The 5500-nt window shown below is 43.2% G+C and overlaps 1 non-coding gene across 1 annotated transcript; it reads right to left on the bottom strand.

Annotated features, from left to right (window-relative positions):
• Positions 1-492: 492 nt before the first annotated feature.
• Positions 493-599, bottom strand: LOC138086744 (U6 spliceosomal RNA). Its single transcript, XR_011145440.1, has one exon. It is a non-coding gene; the product is annotated as a U6 spliceosomal RNA (small nuclear RNA).
• Between the last annotated feature and the right edge of the window lie 4901 nt (positions 600-5500).

Here is a 5500-nt window from a genome sequence, read left to right as displayed (position 1 = left end):
CTCTGAGTCCAAAAGTCCGTTATACACAGCTGTGTCTTTTTTCCTGTCTTGCATACAGGGTCGTCATTGCCATCTTTCTAAATTCCATATATATGTGTTAGTATATTGTATTGGTGTTTTTCTTTCTGGCTTACTTCACTCTGTATAATCGGCTCCAGTTTCATCCATCTCATCAGAACTGATTCAAATGAATTCTTTTTAACGGCTGAGTAATACTCCATTGTGTACATGTACCAGAGCTTTCTTATCCATTCATCTGCTGATGGACATCTAGGTTGTTTCCATGTCCTGGCTATTATAAACAGTGCTGCGATGAACATTGGGGTACATGTGTCTCTTTCAATTCTGGTTTCCTCGGTGTGTATACCCAGCAGTGGGATTGCTGGGTCATAAGGTATTTCTATTCGCAATTTTTTAAGGAATCTCCACACTGTTCTCCATAGTGGCTGTACTAGTTTGCATTCCCACCAACAGTGTAGGAGGGTTCCCTTTAAAAATATGGAACGCTTCACGAATTTGCGTGTCATACTTGCGCAGGGGCCATGCTAATCTTCTCTGTATCGTTCCAATTTTAGTATATGTGCTGCCGAAGCGAGCACTCCTCTGCCTTTTCTAAATCCAGCTTGAAAATCTGGAAGTTCACGGTTCACGTATTGCTGAAGCCTGGCTTGGAGAATTTTGAGCATTACTTACTAGCATGTGAGATGAGTCCAATTGTGCGGTAGTTTGAGCATTCTTTGGCATTGCCTTTCTTTGGGATTGGAATGAAAACTGACATTTTCCAGTCCTGCGGCCACTGCTGAGTTTTCCAAATTTGCTGGCATATTGAGTGCAGCACTTTCACAGCATCATCTTTCAGGATTTGAAATAGCTCCACTGGAATTCCATCACCTCCACTAGCTTTGTTCATAGTGATGCTTCCTAAGGCCCACTTGACTTCACATTCCAGGATGTCTGGCTCTAGGTGAGTGATCACACCATTGTGATTATCCAGGTTGTGAAGATCTTTTTTGTACAGTTCTTCTGTGTATTCTTGCCACCTCTTCTTAATCTCTTCTGCTTCTGTTAGGTCCATACCATTTCTGTCCTTTATCAAGCCCATCTTTGCATGAAATGTTCCCTTGGTATCTCTCATTTTCTTGAAGTCTTTCCCATTCTGTTGTTTTCCTCTATTTCTTTGCATTGATCACTGAAGAAGGCTTTCTTATCTCTTCTTGCTATTCTTTGGAGCTCTGCATTCAGATGCTTATATCTTTCCTTTTCTCCTTTGCTTTTTGCTTCCCTTCTTTTCACAGCTATTTGTAAGGCCTCCCCAGACAGCCATTTTGCTTTTTTGCATTTCTTGATCCCTGGGATCAAGGGGATGGTCTTGATCCTTGTCTCTTGTACAATGTCATGAACCTCTGTCCCTAGTTCATCAGGCACTCTATCTATCAGCTCTAGTCCCTTAAATCTATTTCTCACTTCCACTGTATAATCATAAGGGATTTGATTTAGGTCATACCTGAATGGTCTAGTGGTTTTCCCCACTTTCTTCAATTTAAGTCTGAGCTTGGCAACAAAGAATTCATGATCTGAGCCACAGTCAGCTCCTGGTCTTGTTTTAGTTGACTGTATAGAGCTTCTCCATCTGTGGCTGCGAAGAATATAATCAATCTGATTTTGGTGTTGACTATCTGGTGATGTCCATGTGTGGAGTCTTCTCTTCTGTTTTTGGAAGAGGGTGTTTGCTATGACCAGTGCGTTCTCTTGGCAGAACTCTATTAGCTTTTGCCCTGCTTCATTCTGTACTCCAAGGCCAAATTTGCCTGTTACTCCAGATGTTTCTTGACTTCCTACTTTTGCATTCCAGTCCCCTATAATGAAAAGGACATCTTTTTTGGGTGTTAGTTCTAAAAGGTCTTGTAGGTCTTCATAGAACCGTTCAACTTCAGTTTCTTCAGCATTACTGGTTGGGGCATAGACTTGGGTTACTGTGATAGTGAATGGTTTGCCTTGGAAACGAACAGAGATCATTCTGTTGTTTTTGAGATTGCATCCAAGTACTGCATTTTGGACTCTTTTGTTGACCATGATGGCTACTCCATTTCTCCTAAGGGATTCCTGCCTGCAGTAGTAGATATAATGGTCATCTGAATTAAATTCACCCATTCCAGTCCATTTTAGTTCGCTGATTCCTAGAATGTCGACATTCACTCTTGTCATCACTTGTTTGACCACTTCCAGTTTGCCTTGATTTATGGACCTGACATTCCAGGTTCCTATGCAATATTGCTTTTTACAGCATTGGACCTTGCTTCTGTCACCAGTCACATCCACAACTGGGTATTGTTTTTGCTTTGGCTCCATCCCTTCATTCTTTCTGGAGTTTTTTCTCCACTGATCTCCAGTAGCATATTGGGCACCTACTGACCTGGGGAGTTCCTCTTTCAATATCCTACCATTTTGCCTTTTCATACTGTTCATGGATTTCTCAAGGCAAGAATACTGAAGTGGTTTGCCATTCCCTTCTCCAGTGGACCACATTCTGTCACACCTCTCCACCATGACCCGCTCATCTTGGGTGGGCCCGCGGGCATGGCTTGGTTTCATTGAGTTAGACAAGGCTATGGTCCTAATGTGATTAGATTGGCTAGTTTTCTGTGATTATGGTTTCAATTTGTCTGCCCTCTGATGCCCTCTTGCAACACCTACCGTCTTACTTGGGTTTCTCTTACCTTGGACGTGGGGTATCTCTTCATGGCTGCTCCAGCAAAGCGCAGCTGCTTCTCCTTACCTTGGACAAGGGGTATCTCCTCACTGCTGCCCCTCCTGACCTTGAACATGGAATAGCTCCTCTAGACCCTCCTGCGCCTGTGCAGCCAATGAAGGTGTTAGGGTAGACCTTAATCTAATCTGACTGGTGTCCTTATAAGAAAAAGGTGGTTGGATACGCAAAACAGACTCTAGGGATGCAGATGCAGAGGGAAGTCTGTGTGAAGAGGCAGCAAGAGAGTGGCAATTTGCAAGCCCAGGAGAGAGGACCAGAAGAGACTCTTCTATTATGACCCTCAGAGGAAGCCAACTGGCTCTCACCTTCCTCTTGGACTTCCAGCTTCCAGACCTGTGAGATCACGTATTTAGTTGTTGAAGCCACCTATTCTGTGCTATTTTGTTATGGCAGCCCTAGCAAACCAATACTAATGTTATAGGGTTATTGTGCACATAAATGAGGTAATTTTTGCACAGAGTCTGCATATGTCCTTAATAAATGACCATAGTTATTATCATGTGAATATTCAGTAAATATCATCTGTCTTCTCTTCCTCACTGAAGAAGTTGTCATTTCTCAGGACTCCTCACCATGTGCCTGTGCTATCTGTTTGAAATTGGACTTGGGGCAGTATGGTCCTTTCTCTTGTATCCAAGAAGGTGCTGTGAACAAACTTCTTTATGGAGCAGTAAGCCACCTTTCCCGAGACACCCCTCTGTTCTGGATTCTTCCCCCCGGCTTTTTTCAGATTTAGCTCCAGGACAGGGTGCCTTCTCTGGCATAGGCTGCTTGAATAGGCAAATCTACCTTCTTCTGCCAGTTCGAAGTCTTCAAAGGAAGAGTTGTCTGCAAGTGGTGGAGATTACTATAAAAAGAAAGTGAGAATATCTCATCGGATACCAGTGGTGTATATTTCTGCACTGTTTTCATTGACGTGAAGAGCTAGATACCTAATGACTCCACAATTTGTGCAAAGTCGAAGTAGATGTCATCTCAGAAACAAACATAAATATCTGTAATGGTCCCACTCTGACATTTGGCTTTGGAGTCAGGTAAATTAGCACAACCCATGGTCACAACACTTATGTCCCAATTGTAGACAGAAACAGCTGGTGACTCACAGCCCTGCTGCGGCTGGCCTTGCATCCAGCCCCTCAGCTGGGAAGGTGGTGTGCACCCTTGACAGCTCTCCTCCTGGGCTGACAGGGGAGAAACAGGGACGAAACTGGGGCTGAGCATAGGCACTACTTGAAAGATGTTTAGGAGGTAAGTGATTCTCAGGCATGGGATTCAGAAGTGCTTTCTTTCCTCTGTGGACCAAGAAATTTGTTGGCCGCAACCATATATTCACCGTGTATTCAATTGTGTATTCATTAAATTGGCAAACATTTAGTGCATGCCTGCAAACCACTGAACTGCTCTCTGAGGGGTATAGTTACAACAATAATAAATATTTTGTTATGTCACATGCTTTGGACTAGGCCCTTTACATATTATTATTGATAACATTCGTTGAATATCTGCTCTTTAGTAGGAACTCTGTTAGACAGCTTGAATGTCCTTTATCGTTATAGTACCTTATGAGGGAGGTACTCTTGATCCCATTTCACAGATGGGAAAGCTCAGGTTCACACTGCTGGTACATGCTGAAGCCAGGAGTAAAATTTAGGTTGTTCTGATCCCAAAGTTTCTTCTTTCTTTAATTGGTTGTCCGAAAGATAATTGAGAAAGAATCATTGATAATTGAGGTTCCTTGTTCCCTATGCTTGGAAATCACTCTCGAGAGAAACATTCTTCTGTAAACAATGATAGCTTTATTACACCAAACCATGCATCTGGTGTGGTTTTCAGGCTTATTGCCCCGGATGCTCAAATCTCCACCTTACCCCTTGTAACCAACTTTTCGTGGATGTGTGAGAGCTATTACTTGGGTTAAGGCTGTACACACTGGTGTGTGCGTGGAGGATGTTTATGCTGTTATGTTCTCTGCCCCTCCAGGTGAGTGTGCTTGTCATGTCATATTCTCTTGGTGGTGCTGGAGAGGTCGGTACTGGTTGATATGGAGGAAAAGGGCCACAGGATGTGTGAAGATGTGCGGTGCAGGCTTCTCCAGGGCAGAGCAGACAATGAGGCTCAAGTCTTCTGAGGGACTAGCTGGTGTGTGTTATTGTGAGCTGGAATTTCTTGAAGATCAAGGCTGCTCTCTTTCCAAATCCATCTAATCTCCAGATGGATGAGGGCTTGGACAGAGATATTAGGAAAGAGGCAGAGTCAAGCTGTTTGTGAGTAAGAGAAAACTCCAAATCTCTGAAATTAAGCATGGTCATGTCTATCTACATGCACCTCATTTGAATGGAAATAGGATTCTCTCTGTTTAATCCAACTGTAACCTATTATTACTAAAACTAATATTTATATCATGCTGACCATTTACAAAGCACTTTATTAGGCATTATCTCATTTGACTATTCTAGCCACTCTGGGATGGGTCATTTTCTTCCTTTCCTCTCTAAGGGAGCTGAAGCTGACATAGTTGAGTGACTTGCTGTGTCACAGAGCCAGGCTGTGAGACATATGAAGGGAGGGATTCCTCTTCTTAGGCAAAGCCAGAAGTCCTTGGCCATATTGCGCTGCCTCCTTGCCCTCATGGAAACCTGAAAATGCTGGGCTTCTAAATGACAAAACAGTTTCAATAAACCAAAAGACTGGCTGAAACAGTCTTTCTACTCCTCCTGGGTATACACAGTC

Source organism: Capricornis sumatraensis, chromosome 9, assembly GCF_032405125.1.
Source record: "Capricornis sumatraensis isolate serow.1 chromosome 9, serow.2, whole genome shotgun sequence".
NCBI lineage: Eukaryota > Metazoa > Chordata > Mammalia > Artiodactyla > Bovidae > Capricornis > Capricornis sumatraensis.
The sequence above is the reverse complement of the archived record's forward strand: the minus strand, read 5'-3'. Positions and strand labels throughout refer to the sequence as shown.